The 20,095-nt window shown below is 45.5% G+C and overlaps 1 long non-coding RNA gene across 1 annotated transcript in view; it reads right to left on the reverse strand.

Annotated features, from left to right (window-relative positions):
* Positions 1-20,095, reverse strand: part of LOC131484379 (uncharacterized) — a 197,248-nt gene that overhangs the window by 79,571 nt on the left and 97,582 nt on the right. The gene's annotated exons all lie outside the window — the stretch shown is intronic.

Genomic DNA, 20,095 nt, shown 5'->3' on the forward strand with positions numbered 1-20,095 from the left:
GCACCTGTAATATTGTTATTGCAAAAAATAAAGTTTGGCATGTGGCCTTGCTTGACTAGTCAGTCTAAACTCTGAATCATCTCTATTTAGAGAGGCCCCTTCAAACTATTTTGTGGGGTCATTTGTCTACATTTGCCTACATTTTCTATAACAATTAGCTTCCATCAAGTAGATTTTAGAGACTTGCTGAGAATTATACTACCATCTATCTGAATATTTGAGATTTCTTCTTTAATGCACCTATGAAAAGCAAAGTCCCAGTTGGGAGATATATTTACTCCAGATCAGACCTTCTTGACTGGCTGAGAATATACACTGAATACATGCTAAATAGCTGGACAGCCCCATGGATATTGCAAGTAACCCTTCTGACAGCACTTCAGAGGGGTGAGTGGAATCATTTAAAGTCAGACTGTGTCCCTTTTTGTCAAGCTCACGTGTTAGTTTTTCCCAATCCCCAACCTCTTGGGAAGGAGATTCAGATCTACATGATAATATCAGTCTTGTGTTTGGCATGTGCATTGTTGCCTCAACTTCCTCATACATGAAATGGGAAAATAACACCTAGATCACAGGATTGCTGTGAGGCTTAAAATAGCTAATTCTGTTAAAGAAGTTAACCTGGTTCCTGACACATGTTTGATGTCTTCGGTAAAAGTCAGGTGTTATAAGAAGAAGGAGGTAACATAGGAGGAGAAGAAGAAAGTAGCAGTCGTGGTGGTGACGGTGGTAGTGGCATTTTAGGCTCTAAGTTAACCTCAGGACACCAGTGAGACACAACTAGCAGCAAAGAATGCAGTAGAGGTAACAACTTGGATTCAGCATTTAAGTATTTCTGTTGAATTCTCTGGACACATCAAGAATATCAGCCAGCTGATCAATAAGCCAGCCAAAAACTCTTGCAACTGTGCCAGCTGCCCCAAGCGGAAGACTGAATGGCCTCAGGGCCACATGATCCAAAAGTCAGGCTGCGGCCACCAGACCTACCACCCGTTGTGGTAAGCAGAAGAGTGGCCTCCTCAGTATGTCTATGTCCTCATTCCAGGAACTTGTGCCTATGTCACATGACATGACAAAGAGAAATTAAGATGGCCCATGGAATTAAGGTTGATGATCATCTAATCTCAAAATAGGGAGTGTATCCCAGATTATCCAGATGGGCTCTAGGTAGACACAAGAAAAGTTCCTTAAATACGGAAGAGAGAGAGACATAAAAGTCAATGTCACAGTGATGGAATCTGAGAAAGATGTGATCAGCGATTGCTGGCTTTGAAGATGGAAGAGGTCATGAGTCTAAGAACGTGGGCAGCCTCTGGAAGCTGGAAAAGGCAAGGAATGGCTTATCCCCCAGAGCCTCTATCAAGAAATTCAGTCCTACTGACACCTTGATTTGAGCCCAGTGAGACCCACTTTGGACTTCTGACTTCCAGGACTTTAAGATAATATATCTGTGCTGCTTTAAACCACTAAGTTTGTGGTAATTTGTTGCAGCCATACATACAACTGAACGCCACATCCATCAGTCATCAGACTGAACTATATACCAGCCAACCCCAACCCAGGGCTGTGTTTCCTCAGTACAACGAAAAATAGTTCAACAGAGAATGATCCTCTTAACATAAGGACATAGCAGACCCTCTAAGAGGAGTGAAGTCCTTGACAGGGTGAACCCTTAAGGGGCAGAAATGTGAACCCAAGAGAACAAGTACTTGACCCGGTTCCTCTTTCCCTGGACTCCAGAGCCCCTTGCTCCCGCCGGACTCCCCACATGCTGTCCTCTGCCCCTGTGTTGTGGCAAAACTGGTTTCAGTGGTTCCCTCAGAGCAGATGGGCAAAACACTCTGGGAATGTGAGCAATAGGAAGGTCCTGGGGGGGAGTCTGAGCTCCACCTCTGAGGGTTCCAGTTCATGGAAAGGCTCACAGGGAGGTTCATCTTCCTAAAGATTTTGGCAGACATGTGAGGATATTCCCATTAATGTCAAACCCTCATTTCAGATATTAGAGAAGAGAATATTTTACAAATTATTGTGAAAATGTAGGTATTGTATTATTGAAGGCTGAAGTACTATTAAGAGGTATTTTTGTTATAATAGTAGCATAGAATGGGGGGTAATTAAGGGGATTATGTATTTTACTAATTAGCAAAAATGTATGCTTTTAGTAATAACCTTAATTATTAAAATCTGTCTTGGGGCAAACAGCTAATGCAAGGCTATGAAAAGCCTACAGGGCGTGACCCTTTTTCTATATGTAGTAGTTCTGCTTTAGAAGTCTATTTCATTTTATACTGGGATTCTATAATTAATAGTGACTTTGACTTCAAGGGAGCATTTTAGAATATTAAGAGCAGGGTTAGTCTCATGGGAAATTCAGGATACGTTATTTACGTAGAAACTAACCGCACACTAATTCCTTTGTAATGAACACTTTCAGATCCTCTCCCTTTCCTCCCATCACTCACCCCTCATCCCAACTCCACCCCATCCCGCTGCAAACTTAAAGTGGCATTTACAAGGTTTCTGAGAGGTTTATACACAACAGTATAATAACATAACTATTTGAATAAATCAACAGATACTTGCAGAGTGCTTATCTTAATAAAGCCGTTACATGGACCATATTTATTTGTTACACGTCATGCCGAACACGAAAATTGACATTTGTGTGACCCATTGGAATGAAGAGTCAAGGAAGCTACCAGTGAAGGCGAACCAGTCCCATCCAACTGTCCTTGGGCTGAGGAGATTAACATCTAGGACCACTTCTAACTACCTGAGGCATATCACACACCTTGGTTGGGAAGAATCTGGGATAAACAATGAAAGGTAAGACAATGGAAAGGTAGCAGTGGCTACCTAGCAGTTAAGCAGTGGGTTCTGGAGTCTCATCTCATCTGTTCCACTTCTAGCTCTGTGGCCTCAGACAAGTTACTTACCACCCTGTACCTCAGTTTTCTTGTTTGCAAAATAAGGATGAGAGTAACAGCATCTACCTGATAGAGTTATTGTAAGACTTATAATTGTAAACTACTTAGAACAGTCCCTGGTGTCCAGTGAGTCCTCAGTGAATGTTTAGAATCAAGAGGCTGGGTTCGAGTCCTAATTTGCTGGTCCTAACATTCAGCTGACCGTTTTTGCCTCTCCAGGCCACAGGCTCATGGTAAGTAGACAAAGATTTGTAAAGCTGTTTCATTGTTAGAACACCCCATCCCAGTTCTTCTGGGAGCATCGTATTAGGTGTGCTCTCCTAGTTTCTACCCCTATTTGCTCTAAAAGATTCTGCAAAGTCTGTCAGTTTGGTAACAATTGTACCAGCATCTAAATATCTTTGTTAATGTCCAATGAATCTGGCACCCAGGAGGTCAAGGTTGCCTTTGGTGAGGGCTGTTTTGGAAAATGGCCAGGACGGAAGCCAGGTACGGACAGTTTCAGAATGATGGTGCAGAAGTGCAGATGGTGAATCTAGAGTCCAGGCCCACGCCATCTCTGAGGATTTGGGTAGAGATGTGAAGGAGGAAAATGAGGCACAAACTAGAGAAGAATGTGGCTGGTGGACTGGTGAGGTTTGTGTGTTTCCTAAGACAGAAATGCTCGCGACGCAAAGCACCAAGATGAAGCATGAGGCTCAGAAACAGGAGAGGAATGGATGACTGATGGAGCAAGACGTCAGAGGTTGGAGAGGGAAATGTTGGATCTCAGATCCTCTCGCCAGGAATCCGTGGATTCCATACTGGCAACTGGATGACTTAATTGAGCTCTCTGATTTCAGTGATGCCCACAAAAGAGATAAGCACATGTTAAAGTCTAAGCTATCCCCATTTGATTTCTGTATTGCAATTGGTGAAGAAATAAAAGCGAAATGAGAGAGATTGATTTCAGGCTTCTGAGAAGGCCTGGCTGGCACTGATCATGCAGTTGATACTATAATTACTCTGGGAGTCCTTGGGCCGGAGTCCCTGGAGCTGATTTCTGAGTAATCTTACAGGACTGTCACTCCCCACAGAGCTCAAGCCATCCCATCACCTCCAGGAAACATGCCCACCAGGCAGATCTTCAATCCCTGCAAGCCTGCAAGTCTCTTAGTGGAGCACCTCTAAAAAAGATTTGATTAACAAACAGGCACTACCTCTACGAATATGAATTCCAAGATTGCTCTTCTGACTGCAGGTCCCATAATGTCCCAATTTCTTCAATGTCTCTCCAGCTCACTGTGTCACCGGAGAGAACTAAGTCATGTCACTCCGGCCACTACTGTCTTGAACTTGGCAACTGATTGTTCCAGTGTTCTTCACTGCTGTCTTTTCAAAACCCTTCTTATACCTGTTGATGTGAATGGCCTGGATGGATAAGAGATCCATTCCTTCACTGATTTATTCGCCCACAAGGTATGTGCCAGGCACGGTGCTGGGCACTAGGGACTCACAGATGAAGAAGACATGGAGTCCTCAAGGAGCTCACTGTCCCAGATCGCTCCTCCTGGAGGCACGAGCTAACCAGACTTAGAACCACTGACAACTTCCCAAAGAGCACCATTGCCTCCTTGTCTTTCATATGCTTTTCTCTCTGCTGGGAAACGTCTTTAAGTTCTCTGGAGACCTCATCACGAAGAAGTCTTTGACTTTACCAACTCTCCCACCAACTTTATAACCCTTTCCTTACATCAGTTAGCTTATTTTATGTTGCAAATAATAGAAAAACCCCTAGAGCTAATTTAAATAGTGAATACATGATTTGATTCATATAACCAGAAGCCCAGAGGTAAAGGAGACCTCCAGGTTGCCTGAATCCAATGCTGTAGGCTGTTTTTCTGTTAGTGACTCAGCTCTGTTCTTCTCTATGTACTGAGTTCACTTTCAAGCTTAAAGAAGCAAAGTGGCTATAGTGTTTTTTCAAAGGATCAGAGAAAGTGGGAAGATACTTCCCATATTTCCCACCACATTCTTCCTTACATATCAATGACCTGAAATGAACCATAAAGCCATTACACCACCAATCCTCATGACCAGAAGACAGCCAAGGATTCATCAATTTAGGCCTGAGTAGCTCACACCAATTATTGTGGCAAGGGAATACAACTTTCCTGATTAATTAGACAAATCAGAGCCCATTCCTGGAACTGAGGATGGAGGCAATCCTCAAAATTTCGTGGCTGCCTTGGAAGGGAGGAGTGTAGAAGCAATATCAGTAGGTCACTGGCTGATGACATGACCACAGCATGAGGACGGGCCTTGACCTGAGTGAAAAATGCCTGTAACTTCTGGATGCAAAACCTCCACAGGATCCAGGCGTCCAACCCTGGTCGGAGGGCCTTGGGATGCTAGACCTGCTCTCAGCATATTCCTTTCCCTTGCACTCTCCCATTCTCAAAGATATCTGGGATATTTGTTTCAAGCACTGCTAATAGGCACACCCGGAACATAACTGAATTATTCACAAGCTGTTCTATTTATCTGCTGGTAGATTGGCCTCTGATGATGGAAAGAAACATTTTCCACATTGCCTTAGTTGGAAAGCTCATTTTTAGTATTATTTTTCATAGGGCAAGGAGACAATCTCAGAATTGTCCCACATCCCTTGACTTATTTTATGTAGATATTAAAGGAAAGGCTCCTTCCTGAAAAGCCACATTTTCTCATCATGGATGGCTAAAGCCAGGATTATAGGATTTCTTGAAAAGAATTCGTGGACAATAAGACACAGCTCCAAGACTCTGGGTGTGCAGTCCAGCATCACAACAGACTGGAAGTCCATTCACCAATGGAAGGAAAGTAGAGAACTCTACAGTGTGAGGCAAAGAGGCTGCCTGGGGAATGACGTGTGCCTCAGCTCATTTCCCAAAGGGACATCATCTCTCCTCCTAAAATTTTGGAGGTCTTCATGTAGAAAAGCCTTCAAGCTGTGGTGATTAAAATACAGTCCCAGATTATTGGAGCAAGAGGGGCTTTTGAAAAAACTAAAGCGAAGCAAATTAGGCAGCTCCTCCAAGATGATTTCTGTAGAAGAATAACATTTGGAGGAGTCAGAGATGAAAACAACCAAAAATGTGATGCAGCAGAGCCAGAATGGAATGGTGGGCCAGGACTTTGAAACTTGGGGTTGGCACCAAGAATGGAGAGTGAAACTCGAACAACAGGTCATTGAAGGTCATTTCAGAAGGAGTCAGAAATCTTAGGCTCAGATACAAGGCCGATTCCAGAACCAATGTGGGTGGCGGGAATCTGAGGCATTCTGCCAAGGGGTTGTCTGCTGCCTTTGCCAGGTGTTACTGTCTGCCTCTCTCCTGCTTCAGCTCTTGTCATGCAGGTTCCTTCAGGGTATTTTTGTGTTTACAGCTCTGAAAGAGTCCACCCAGAATATGGGGAAAGGAGAGAATGTGCAGGTAATGGAGTGCTTATTTTGTGCCTGGCACTGCACTGTTAGTTGGGGGTACCTGCGCCCCCCCCCTCCCTCCTCCTACACACACTCACACGTGCACACACTTTCATTCATTACATCAGTCCCATGGTCTCTGAGTCTGTCTGGGTGTATCACCATCCCAACTACCCTGCTTGTCTCACTGAAGAAGGGTGACCATGGTCTTCGTTGCTCAGAAAGGACAGGATTGATATTTCTCTCATTCATTCCAAGAAAAATTCTGAGCATTTCCTGTGCACAAGTATGCTGTCAGATTAAGGTTACAAGGAGTGGGGTACAACAGTGTTTATCAGTGAGGCACTGGGTGGCTCAGTCAGTTAAGTGTCCAACTCTTAATTTCAGGTTAGGTCATGATCTCACGATTCGTGAGATCAAGCCCCACATCAGACTCTGCGCTGACAGTGCAGAACCTGCTTGGGATTCTCTGTCTCCCTCTCTCTTTGCCCCTCCCCACTCTCTCTCTCTCTCATTCTCTGTCTCTCAAAAATAAAATAAACATTGTTTAAAAGTGTTTATCAAAAGGCAACAAATAAATTAAACTATATGCCTTCTCAGCTCCAATACATTAAAAAAAAAAAAAACATGATACTTGGGGTACCTGAGTGGCTCAGTCGGTTGGGTGTCTGATTCTTGGTTTCAGCTGGGGTCATGATCTTGCAGCTTCGTGGGTCCGAGCCCCACGTCGGGCGTTATGCTGACAGTACAGAGCCTGCTTATGATTCTCTCTCTTCCTCTCTCTCTGCCCCTCCCCAACTGGTACTGTCTCTGTCTCTCTCAAAATAAATAAACTTAAAAAAATATGATACTTGCCTTAAAATTAGCTTTGAGGATATCAAAGAGGGAGCGAGAGCCCATGTGACTTTCCTGAGAAGGAGGCATTGGGCTGCACGTTTAAGGCTAGGCGGGAACTGGCCTGGACCCCGAGGGGCCATGGGAAGAGTGGGAGTCAAGGCTCCTGGTAGAATGTGCTGAGCAGCGAGCCTGCCCACTCCCGGGGAACTGCTGTCTGTCTGGCTTGCACATCCAGAATGCTGGAAAGTCCCAAGACATGCTGCCCTCGGAGACGTCAGGCATTCACCATGCCAGCATTTTACACCTGGCTCGAGAAACACCTCAGCAAAAAATCAGAGCAACTGTTTTTACCTTGTTTGTTGAGAACTTGTGCAGCCAGACCACCTGTCAATAGAAAACCCCTGAAGGTCCCCTGTTCCGTTTGCTTCCACTCATTACAGGCTTCCTGCAAGCATCTGGCCATCCCCGGTGTAAGCAGAGCTCTGGGTCCTTCCTTCACCCTGAACCACCTCTGAACAATTACCAGAGTTTGTCTTGGAGCCTCCCTGCAAACTTTTATCTCCCCCTGCAGCCCCTTGCACAGCTCCCCATCTCCACTCCTGCCCAGGCTCTCCACTCTGGCAGCCACACTTCCTACAGAAGTAGACAAGTGACCTCTCTGAAAATCAGTCTTCACCACATCATTTTCCAACCGAAAGCCCTTTCAGGACTCTCTACTGGACACAAATAACTAATAACAAGTTCGGTGTGCTCTGATAGAGGGGTAGGCATGGAAGTGGAACAACAGAACAGCCTGGAAATCCCAGAGAACTTCCAGTCAAATCGATGGCTGGTCTCAATAATGGAGAAGTATGGGGGAAAGGACAACCAGGAAGGGTGTTCTAAACAGGGAACAGCAGGAGAAGGGACTTGGGGTCAGCGAGCACCCCTGGGCACCGAAAAACACTACAGAAGGGGCTACTGAGGATGGTGAGCAACATCATTGATGTGGGGGGCAGCAAGCCTCTTGATTTTATGACCACATGATCCCAAGATTGCTGTGGTTACACCCCAGGCCACAACGGGTGCAGACCTACTCCCAAGAGTGTGGCTCTTCCGTGAGTTCGAGCCCCGCGTCAGGCTCTGGGCCGATGGCTCGGAGCCTGGAGCCTGTTTCCGATTCTGTGTCTCCCTCTCTCTCTGCCCCTCCCCCGTTCATGCTCTGTCTCTCTCTGTCCCAAAAATAAATAAAAAAATGTTGAAAAAAAAAATTAAAAAAAAAAAAAAAAAAAGAGTGTGGCTCTCAACTCCCTAAGCCTCCCATCCCCGGGTGCCTCCTGACCCCACATTCTTTCAATGTGGGATTCTTCGAACCGTAAGCTTGCCCTGCTTCAATGAGATCCACAGCCATAGTGTTGCTCTTTCCTATCTATGGCCTTTTCTGTATTTGATGACACACGCCTCTGAGATGGAGGCAGAGCGAAGGTCTCGGAGAAGCCCTTCCTTGAAGACGAACACATTCACAGTGCAGAAAGGGGAATAAAGTTCTATTTCTTGGTAGACCCGGCCCAGCGAAAAAACGCTTCTCAGAGCCTGAGGCAGAAGTGTCTATGATTCATGGAGTCATGTCAGAGCCCGTCATATGAGCCTCCCAGGAAAAGAATTGTAAGGGAACTTGAGCTCCAAGGACAATTGCTCTGTAATGGGTTTCAGCACTCAACGCCATGGGCTTTCAAGATACAGAAGAAAAGATTAAACCCCAAGGGTACAGGAAAACAGTCTCTGTCTATTTGTCAGAGAGTAAGCCTGCCTCCACCTTCCACCCCCCATCCCCCCATCCCCCCATCCCCCCCTACCCCCCGCCGACACACACACCAGCTTTCAAGAATGACCTCTACCAGGCCTGGCGGGGCTTTTGTTAAAGTTCAGTCCAGCAGCTGTCTTGGTATTTCAGTAATTCAATTGCACTTAATGCCTTTCAGTGGATTTTTATAAAGCCCCTACTCTGTGCAGGGAACTAATGTGCAGGGAACTAAGCTAGGGGATGAGGAGACAGGAATAGATGACAGCCATTCAAACCCCCTGGGAATTCAAATCCTAATGGCCAGAGACAGAATATCACTAGTTTACAAAAGAATGGTTTCTGAAAGAATTTCAAATCCATTGTGTGGGAAACGACATCTCTCCCCTGCTCCAGGCCAACAGGGGACTGGAATCCAGTTCTGGAACACCTCCTCCAGGGATCCCCACGTCCAAGTCCACCACGGGTGCTCCAGGCGGGCATTTAGTGCCTGATTTCTCCCTGGGGAAGAGAACACCAGGTTCTGTGGGTGTGAGTTCTGACTGCACAGAGAAGGAGGTGCAAGGACCCTTTTTTAGGCCACTGAAGTCTCCCTGTTCACAGTTTAAAACCAAAAGCCTTGGGGTGCCCAGATTATTCAGTCAGTTGAGCATCTGACTCTTGATTTCAGCTCGAGTCATGATTCCAGGGTCGTGGGATCGAGCCCTGCACTGGGCTCCGCACTGAACATGGAGCCTGGTTGGGATATTCTCTCTCTTTCTCTGTCTCTCTCTCTCTCTGCCCTGCCCCTCACTGTAGAAATTAAATTAAATTAAAAAACAAAAAGAACAAAGCCTTTTGGAAGAAGCTCTATTTTGCTGACTATAGAATCATAAGGACTTAGGCGAGGATCACCATCACCACTTTATAAATGAGGAGCCAGAGGCCCAGAGAAAGCGATTTTTTACCCAAGGTCACACAGCAAGCACACTAGAGCCAGAGGATGACCTGGGCCTATAGCCAGTACCCCAAAGTTGTTTCTTTGACTGATCCTGGAGCTTTCCTACATGGCACATTTTATTCCCTGGGACAGGACCTGGAACACAGCAGGCACACAGGATATGTTAACTGGTCATAATGATGAGGTTTTCAGGGTGACAGTGGGGTTCGTGGGGCTTGGAGCTGATGACCAAGAAAGAATTCTTGAAAACATCTTTGGTGCAAAAAGGTGATTTTATTAAAGCATAGGGACAGAAGCCATGGGCAGAAAGAACTGCTCGGGGAACATGAAGAGAGACTGGTTTTATACTATGGGGACTGGAGGGAGGGAAAGCCCAGGGGAAGTTTCCAGTGAGATTTTCATATGCTAAAGAAGATTCCCAGGATACTGGAGGCCTAGCTATTGTCCAGCTAAGGTTGTTTTCCCTCCAGCAAAGCATTAGCTTTAAGACAGTGGGCAGTTCCTGGAGAAACGTTTTACTCTGCCGGCCTCAAGTGTTTGTCATTGGGCTGCAGGTTATAAGGAAATTGAGTTCTATCTGCCGTTCCCTTCTGCCTTTGTTCCCAACATCACTATGGAGGGGTGATGTGGGGCTACAGGAAACAGAGTCTAAAGGTTTCTGAGGATTAGGCTATTGAGAAGATTACCTTTTTCTTGTCATTTACTAAGGTATTTGTAAATAGATGAAGACTCAGTTCCTGATCTCTATGGTTAACCCTTTGTTTTGCCCCTTTCCTTTGTTCTTGGGCAGCCAGGAGTGCCTGTCAGCTTGCCTTATGCTCCCTCATCAATAATACCAGACGGGGTAAGAAATTTGAAGCTTAGCAAAGTGTGACATCCCTACTGCCACAAGGCCAAGTAATGACAGACACAGGTTTTCTGAGTGCAGGTCAGTCCCTGGCCCACTGACCCTTCCAGGACACCACAGGCACAGCCTTCCAAGGCTACCATGAAATCAGAGGTCACCAGCTTGGGGGGTGTTTCCCTGTTCCGTGACAGATCCTCTTCCAGCATGGAAAGGAGACTGTCTCCCCACTGTTAATGAAGCATCAATTAGAGAAGGTTGCCAACACTTCCCAGTGCAAAAAGCAGCATCCCAGAGCATCTGGCATGGAGAAGAGAGGCTTAAATGATTTCCCTAAGGGGAGAAGTCCCAGTTGTCTGCACCCCTGGCATTGCTGTGTCTTTGGTTTGTAGCACTTCTGGCCCTCCCTTGCAGCCACCACAACCAGTTGTTGCTCAGCATTCCTGATACCCTTTCTTTTTTTTTTTTTTAATTTTTTAAAATTTATTTATTTTTGAGAGAGAGAGAGAGAGAGAGAGAGAGCGCGCAGAGGGAAAGAGAGAATCCCGCGCAGGTTCCATGCTGTCAGCACGGAGCCCGATGTGGGGCTCGAACCCACAAACTGTGAGATCATGACCTGAGCCCAAACCAAGAGTTGGACGCTTAACCAATTAAGCCACCCAGGTGCCCCCTGACACCTTTTCTATATGTTGAGCCCTCAACCAGGTGCTAGAGTTCCAAAGAGGAACAACTACAGGCCCCACCTAACCATCCTCAAATGCAGGGGTAGCCTGGCCACCAACAGCTGGTTGATGAGTTCCTTGAGAACAGGGATAATAAGCCTCCTCCCTCCCTGGCATGTCCTCAGGGTCAGGCACCATCCTGGACTCAGAGCAATGGATTCAGAACCTTGGTTGCCAAACACCAGATGACTCTGTGTTTGCAAGCCCAAGGTCCTCCCCAGCAATGGGTGCTATTCTCCTCCCTGACTTGACAGGACAGAAGGCAGGACATTGACCAGGGCTATGCCTGGGAACCATCAGCAATAAAACAGAACCTGTGAGGCCAAGCCAGCAATACAAGCTCCCTGAGCCCTGTTAGGCTGCAAGCTTCTCTTAAGGGTTTCTTTGTTCTTTAATCTTAAAAAGAAATATTTACCAAGATCCAATACATATTGACCAATCTATTAGGTACATTTATATCCGTCATTTTATTTAACCTTCAAAACTCTTTGTTAAGGTAGACAGAAATATTCTATTTTGCAGATGTGAACTAAAGGTCAAAAGAGAGCCAGTGAGCTGGTGAACATTACACCTAGGAAAGGAAAGACGGGAATTCTCACCGAGGTCTTTCGGCCATACTGCAACACTCACTGCTTTGCATTTGTGCAAACATCCCCCAAGAAACACATGTGCATGTGCACACACAGATTGGCAAAGTACCAGACAATTCCTGGGGAGTCAATTCTACCCAAGGATTAATAAAGGATACTAAAATTTCTGCAGATTCCCATAATTTAAGGCAAGCCTACTGCATGTACCAGCGCTAAGCAAAGTCAAGCGGTTAAGGCAGAGGATGTGGAGCCAGGCTGTTTCCATCTATCCTTTGTGAAATCACCCACCTCTCCTCGCTCAGTTTCCTTGTTCACAAAATGGGATGACAGCAACAATATCTACTTTCTAGGCCTGTGATAAAAAGTAAATGAATTAAAACAGATCAACCTATGAGAACAGTGCTTGGGACATAATTTGACTCATTAGCACCCAGCAGGCACAGAGCAAGCATTTTGCATACATTGGCTCTACTTTACCCGACAGCCCTATAGAGTAAGTAGCCACCCTCATATTTTGGGTGAGAAAGCTAACACTCTGAAAGCTTGATTCACTTGTCAAAGGTTAAACAACTGGAAGAAAAGGGGAAGAACGTTTGCCCTGTTCTGTGCTAGAGAACCACAATCCCAAAGAATTAAGCCAACATGTGCACTTAGTTCTGATTACCTGCAGAACAGGACAGTGTGTTTGTGTGAGAACACGTAAGCAAGAGCCTTGACCCATCTCACACTGAAACCTCCACCAGAGGTTTCTGCTGATATCTACTCTCTACATATTTTCTCTTCAGATATTTCATGTTCTTGAGGCTTCTTGTGCAAGTCTGAGCAGAAGAAAACACCATTCTGCCAGCCCTAACAGAAGAGGGACTCAGGAAGAAACTCCCATGAGCCTCTGCTTCCCTGTGATTTTTTTTTTTCTTGAAAGCCTCAGAGAGTTTGGATAACTCGGCTTGAAAACACTCCCGATGTTCATCTCCATGTTAACACCCTCTCCGATCATCTGGTATTTATTCTTCATCAGTAATGAAAGTGTCAGCAAGCCCCATTCGGCATGCTTACCTGAACATCTGGAACTAAAAGCATGTCAAATGCATTCATTTTAATGTGTACATTTCAAATTATGGATTTGTGACTACCTATCTTGTAATGCCTCAAGAGTTTCCAGCTAGTCCTCATCAAAAAAACAAAAACAAAAACAAAAAAACAAAACTTTAGGAAATTGTTTTCAGACACCTGCTACCTTCCTCCTGCTACATCATCATCATCATAATCTCATCATCAAAATAATGGCTATTGAGGACCTACCCTACTAGTTCTCTCTCTCTTTTTTTAACTGAGGTATAATTCACATGCAATAGAATTTACTTTTTTAAGCATATGACTGAATGAGTACGACACATCAACATGTCACACAGTTTCGCCCCAAAACATCCCTCTATGGTCCTCTGCGGTCATCATCCCCTTCCCCGACTCTTTGACCCTGACAATCAGTGATCTGATCTCTGTCCCTAGAGTTTTGTCATTTCTAGAATATCATATCAATGCAATCCCACCGTATGTGGTCTTTTGTGTGGTTTCTTTCACTTAACAGATGCTTCTGAAGTCCATCTTTGCGAGACTTACCTAGTTCCTCCCTGGGCTTCCAAATATCCTGGAGCATTTAAAATTATTCAGATGTGTAGCTTCATCCCTCCCCCAGAGAATCCCGTTCATTTTGTCTGGGGTGAGGGGTAGTTTTGTCTTAAAAGCTCCCTGGTGATTCTAATGAGCATGCAGGTTTGAGAACCACCAGCCTACACCATAGCTCATTGTTTTACATGTAAATGCCAATCTTCACCATGAACTTGAGAGGTGTTGTCCCATATTATAGGTGAGGAAAACAAGGTTTGGGAAGAAAGTTAAGAATCTCACCCAAGATCACACAACGGTGGTTGGAAAAGTGTGATTCAAACTTGAGTCTGTCTTTTCCAGCCCACGCGCCTTCTTTCGTGTCACCACAGGCTAAGGAGAAAATCTCCCACTGTGACAAAGAATCAGTTCTTGCACTCAAAGGAGGCCATGGAAAATTTTTACTTGAAAAAAAACTAGCTCCCGTTATTTGGCTGGAGGTGGGTGGAAAGCATCTAAACAATTTTCAGAGCACAATAACTATGCTTCATGCTTCAACAGTATAAAAATGGCTGAGCAGAAATTTACCAAACTTGCAGGAGGAAAAAAGAAACCACCTCTGGGCTCAGAACAAGCCTGATAAATTCCAACCCAAAGTGTGAGCTGAAGAATGCTATAGGTTCCTGAGACCCAGATTCTAATAAAAACAACTCTGTGATGATAATTCTGGAAAAGGTGGTGCTGGTGTTCAAGCAGGCTAGTCTTGAAGGTCAGATTGGTTGAAAGGAAAAGGAAAAGTTATCTCCAGACTTTGGTTTCTATATATACACTGCTACCCAGGCTTGTCCGGGAAGAAGTTTCTTCTGTTGTTTGTCAGAATACGGAGTGTCATAGACATTTAAAATGAAGAGCAACCTTTTTCAAGTTAGCTAACAGTCTAGGAACCATAGTTTTCAAAGCACATTATTCAAATTCTTTGAATTTAGAAATGCTGTCATCTTTAACAACCTTTGCACTCGTGTGTGGCCAGCGCAAGGCTAGGGGCTGAGAATGCACTTATAAGTCTGGTTTTTCTGTATGTGACACAATATACGGGGACAGTATACCTGCATTTTTTTTTAACAAGAGGAATGTCAACAAATGTCTGTTTTAATAGGTGAACAGTCTCATCTTGACTGGTTCATTCATGGTTGCAATATGTCCACACATCCCACAAGAGTCCTGAAAACCACTGAGCAAGTCAGCGGGGATGGCAGGAGCTCAGACATGAGAGCATCTATGGATGCCCAGAGACGGGCAAGGAGTTAGAACTGTGCTTCCCAGCCTCACCCCCTCCTCAGAAGCCACTCAAGGGCTGTGAAAATCCACCTCCATGGACCTTCCCCCAGAGAGCCAGACGGGATCTGTGCAGTAGTTTCCTAGGGCAGCTCTAAGAAAGTACTATAAACCAGTTGGCGTAAACATCAGAAATTTGCCATCTCACAGTTGTGAAAACTACAAGTCCAAGGTCAAAGTGTTAGCAGGGTTGGTTCTTTCTAAGAGCTGTGAGGAAGAGTCTGTTCCGGGACTCTTTCCTGGATTCTAGTGGTCTCCGGCCATCTTTGGCATCCCCTGGCTTGTAGATGTGTCACCCAATCTCTGCCTTCCTCTTCATATGGCAGTCACCCTGTGTGTGCACTCTGTGTTCGAATTTCCTTTGTTTAATAAGGACGCCAGTCTTATTGGAATAGAGGCCCACCTTAATCCAGCATGATCCCATCCTAACTTGACCATCTACTTCTACAGTATTTACAAATGAGGTCACATCTGAGATACTATGGGTGAGGACATCAACATAGGAATGTGGGGTGGGGGGGGGGGGAGACACTATTCAACCCATAACAGGATGGGAATGTCCTTCTAACCAACTGCCCAGATGAGCTTCATCAGCCTGAGTAGAAAACCACTGACTTATAGTAGAGGCATCACTCTTGGGCAAACCCATACCCTTCATGGGACGAAGCTAAAACAACACACACACACACACACACACCTTCTTTTACCCACTTTCTCCCCAAATATCTCATCTTTGTTTCCCTGAACCCACTTTTCTCAGACCAAAGGAGAAAGAAGTGATTTAAGGGTATAGTGGGGTGGGTCTATGGAAGGTTATTATAAAACATATCCAATTGGGCATCAAGGGCTATCTTTACTATCTCTCCACTGATGACTAAAGTAGGAGGCAGAGATTATTTTTACCAAGAGAGTGTCTCATAGTAGATGATGTTCAAGATCTGTGAAAATTTGTTCTCATCTCTAAAGATGTTTGCTATTCCAAACACCAAATAAAATTGGGCATCAGTAAATAACACGTTCCTCTCTGTGACAAATTCAAAGAAATGGTATTGCTCCTTCAGCCACTTGACTTACATTCAATTCTCTTGGAAAAGAACATGGACAAAATTCAAGCATATATTGTGTTCATGTAGAACAGCATAGGAGTGTCGTGAATGTGATGACAAAGGAGAGAAAAAACTACCACTATTTTTAAGAGTACCATAAATATTTATTCCAAACAAAAAACAGGGCTTTTTTTTTTAATTTAAAGGTAAGTTTCCAGACAAGAAGAAACATAAAAAGAATATCTACAAATCAGAGAGTCTTCCATACATCCTCTTTGTTACAGAACTTTGTGTTTTGTCTAAAAGGGTAGTTACCTGCGTGGGTGGCCATGTGGAATCCTGGGCCCTTAAAATCCAGTCTGCACATGAGCCAGAGTAATCATTGAAATAGTAAATCAAATCATGCAACTCTCCTGGGCAATGTCCTTCAAGTATTTCCAATTCCACCAGGAATAAAGTCTAAAGCCCATTCTGAACCTGGCCTCTGCCTGCCTCACCGACACCCTCTGGTGCCACTCTTGCCCTTATTCACTGTCCTCCAGCTGTCACACCACCTCCTCCTACTCCTCAAATCCATCAAAATAGTCCCAACCTCCACCTGCCACGCTTGCTTGGCCCTGGCATTTCCCTTGGCAGCAATCTTCAGGTCTTGGTACAAATGTCATCAACCTCTGAGGGTTCATCCGCAGCCCTTCACTACCCTACCCTGTTTGTTTTCCTCATGACACTTCTAAAACTCACCAGGACCTTGTTCAAGCATTGCGTCCTGGTTGACTCTGCCTCCTCCCTGTAGAAGGTAAGGAGGATGAAGACAGGGACATTATCAGCCTTGCTTCCTGATGCATCCAGACTGGACCCTTGAACTGCTAAATGAATAAACAAGTGAATGAATGAATTTTCCCTTACCTTAAAGACAGACCGCCATCAAATATTCTGACATGTTATCATGATGTAAGCATCCTGATCTTTAAAGAATCTAATTGATAATTCTGGTTACTCTGCCTTGCCATCACAGCTTAAATGGGAAGTCGTCAAAAAATCCACAAATGTCCTAGTGATCGCCTCCTTTGCAGTCTCTGGGGACTTGGTCTCCCCCTGCCATGAGGTGAGGAAGAAGAGGAGAACAAGGACAAAGAGCAAGGAAGGGACCCAGAGTGGCATCTTGACATACCGTGACATGTAGAATGGATGCGGCCAAGGGTAGAGGGACTCTGAAGGCAGGAAAGCTCCAGAGTAGCCCAGGTAAGGGACGGATGAAGGGCCCGACCAGAGCGTGGAGGATGAGCAAGCACAGAAGTGTACCAGTGAAACCCCAGATACATCAGTAGAGGACAGGATCCCTGCTGGGTTGGGCAAGGAGGGAAGCTGCAGAAATAGAGCCCTTTAAGAGGACAATGGCAGAGCTTAGGAGGTTCTTTCGTGCCGATTATAAAATTCCTGATCAGAGAAGACTAAACTATTCTCACAAAAGGAATCCAGCAAATGCCTCTTTAAGAGCAACCTTCAATCTTTTCCCAGTCCCCTCACCAAGGCCAGGGCTTGAGAGGCGAGAGAGGTGCCTACAGTGCAAACCTGTGGGAGAGTCTCACTCTTGGGGGCCCGCATGGGCACGCTAGGAGCCCCTCTTATCGCACCCAGTGCCAGCCCCGGCACACATGGTGGACATCCTATAGTCAATTCCACTCCATTTGCATCGGCTGCCGCATCGTGGACCCCGCTGCCTTACGCTGTACCTTGGGCCAGACTCTGTAAAGAGAATAGAGATGAAGGAGACTAATTTGCAATCTAACAAGGGATGTGATGTAATCAGCTTAATAACCGGAGACCATGACACGTTCTTGAGCCAAAAGGTCAACAGAATATGGGAACTGCGTAGGGGAGAAAACGTTCCCTGGGGTTTGGCATGACTTCTTGCAGGATAACACTGTTGGGAGAAACCCTGGGAGAGGACTAAGAATCTGACAGGGGAAGGCTGGAAGTTGAGAGATCCCCAGACGGAAAGGCAGGGCGTGAAAAGACAGGGTGTAAGGCAACATTATGCACAAAGTCTGAAGGAAAAGGTTGAAAAGGCATTTTGTTCTTAGCCTATGCAAGTCTGTGTGTCATCAAAGCCAAGTCAGCTCTTCAAAGCTGACATTTTTTTCTGTCATTTTCTTTCTAATTAGTACAGGAGCTAAGCTCTCCAACCTTCATTTTACTCATACGCCTGCGTTAATGACAGGCTAGGCTATTAGCTGATAAAAAAAAAAAGGCGATTCTCTTCCACACAGGCCATTTAAACTGTGCTCGGGGTTAATTCCTTCATCATATGCTAAAGAAGAGTTTCCTCATCCACACCTAATGAGACTCTGCAAAGAAAGGTAACGGGCATCAGCACACAGGCCAGGGGATTAAATGCACTAATTAAAATGCAATGCTGCCCAAGCCGCCCAGTTTCCAAAGATCAGCAATGCCAAGAAGTCAATGAGGCTACAAGTTCAAATTGGCGAAGAGAGTGAGAAGCGGGGATCCCAGGCGGGAGGCCCCGCAGAACAGCTCCAACCAGCCAGGCGCTTCGCGCTCGGAGACGTGACACGCTTTCTCAGGGCCGCACGTAACTCATAATAACATGATTTTATTCTTAGAAGCAATTTCCATTACCGGCCCTGTTTATTATCACATTATTTTCTCAATAGCAGCAATAAACACACTAAACTCTCCCTGTTTGCTCGCACGTTTACTACTGCTCCTAGTCATCAAGAAAGGGGAAGCTTTGAAGAATGCGCCCATCATCAAGGGCACCCCTGGGTTGCTGGCGCTCGCCACCAGCCTTGGAACCCCACCTCTGTGACCTGGGAGGTGGCCAGAGGCCTGACGCTTGCACAAGGGCCTGGGGCAAACTAGGAAGGAACCGGGCAGGCGTGCCCAAACTGAGCAAGTCCAAGGCTGACCACCAAAGAATCTGATTCAGTCTCTCCATGTGTGCTTTCAAACACACAGAAAAGACGTGAATAAACACCAAAGCAAATGTTTGGGCACCCTGAAGAATGTTTTTTTTCCAAGTGTAGGTCGTGGCCCTTCAGCGCATCATGAAACACAAGAAAATAGAATGTACAGCAATAGAGTATTCATTGAGACAACAACAACAACAACAACAACAACAAAACCTTTTGGTTTCGTGTGTCTATGCAGATATAAGGATTTATATGTGGGCACACACTTTGAACCATGATGATCTCTCACCATGGTTGATACAAAAAACGTTTGATGAACACAACAGATGCTTCAAGCCTTCAAAGAAAATGGCAGAGTCCTGAACAAGAACAGTTAGCTTTAGAGCTGGGTCTGAATCCTGACCCACTTAGTAGTTGTGTGACTTTGGGCTTATCACTTCTTTTCTTTTTTAACGTTCATTCGCTTTTTGATAGAGGGAGACAGAGTGTGAGTGGGGGAGGGGCAGAGAGAGAGAGACACAGACTCTGAAGCAGGCTCCAGGCTCTGAACTCACAGCACAGAGACCAACGTGGGGCTCGAGCTCGTGAACCGCGAGATCATGACCTGAGCCGAAGTCGGACGTTCAACCGACTGAGCCACCCAGGCGCCCCTGGGCTTATCACTTCTAACTACAGTTCTACCGTATGCCGATAAGAACAAAACACCCGCTTCATCAGGGTTACTGAGGGAACATAGTGGCTGATGTGCACGGTGGAGAGAGCGATGGGGCTGAAACCAGACCTCTGGGTTGTCTGCTCAGCTCTGTGATTCAACAACCATGACTGAGCAGGGCATGTCCCCTCTCCTGGCTTCCTCTCATCCTCTGTCACATATGCGTACGACATCTACATCACAGGTCCACTGTGGGGAATGATGAGATTTTAAAAATGTGAATGTGCTCTGTGAATGGAAAATGCTATAAAAGGTGGGGGCTTGTTGTTTCTATTTTTTATCTCATGCTGTGCCTGGTGGACACTGGCAGTCCTATCCCAGAAGCCGCTGGCCAAGGCCCCAGCCTGCATGTTGCTCGGGCCCCTACAGTGGGAGCACGACC

The sequence above is a fragment of the Neofelis nebulosa genome, chromosome 9, assembly GCF_028018385.1.
Source record: "Neofelis nebulosa isolate mNeoNeb1 chromosome 9, mNeoNeb1.pri, whole genome shotgun sequence".
Lineage (NCBI taxonomy): Eukaryota > Metazoa > Chordata > Mammalia > Carnivora > Felidae > Neofelis > Neofelis nebulosa.